Source organism: Carcharhinus amblyrhynchos, unplaced genomic scaffold (assembly GCF_965287045.1).
Source record: "Carcharhinus amblyrhynchos unplaced genomic scaffold, sCarAmb.v2.hapA scaffold_39, whole genome shotgun sequence".
NCBI classification, from domain to species: domain Eukaryota; kingdom Metazoa; phylum Chordata; class Chondrichthyes; order Carcharhiniformes; family Carcharhinidae; genus Carcharhinus; species Carcharhinus amblyrhynchos.
In genome coordinates this window covers 4,819,222-4,819,562 of record NW_027649780.1, presented here as the reverse complement: position 1 = coordinate 4,819,562, position 341 = coordinate 4,819,222, and positions in this window count along the sequence as shown.

Here is a 341-nt window from a genome sequence, read left to right as displayed (position 1 = left end):
TTCATTCACACAAAGCCTGCGCTCTGATTGGCTGGAGGACCAAAGTCCTTCCGGTCCTCCAACTCTTCCCATTGGCCGGAGCTGGTGAGGGACAGTGAATCAAAGGTGCGCCTGTGCGGGTGTGTGGGGCGGGGCCCGGGACAAAGCCGGCGCACTGACCATTGTCTGTCCGGGTCTTCCAGCCTTTCCCATTGGACAGCAGCTCAGCTCGGGCTGGAGGATGAAGTCCGGCCCACCCCCACGTGGGGCTCCGCCCCTCATTGTCTGTCTGCGGGGGATTGACCAATGGGAACTCTGGAGAACAGGAAGGACTCTTCTCTAGTCGGTGCCTCTCACTGACT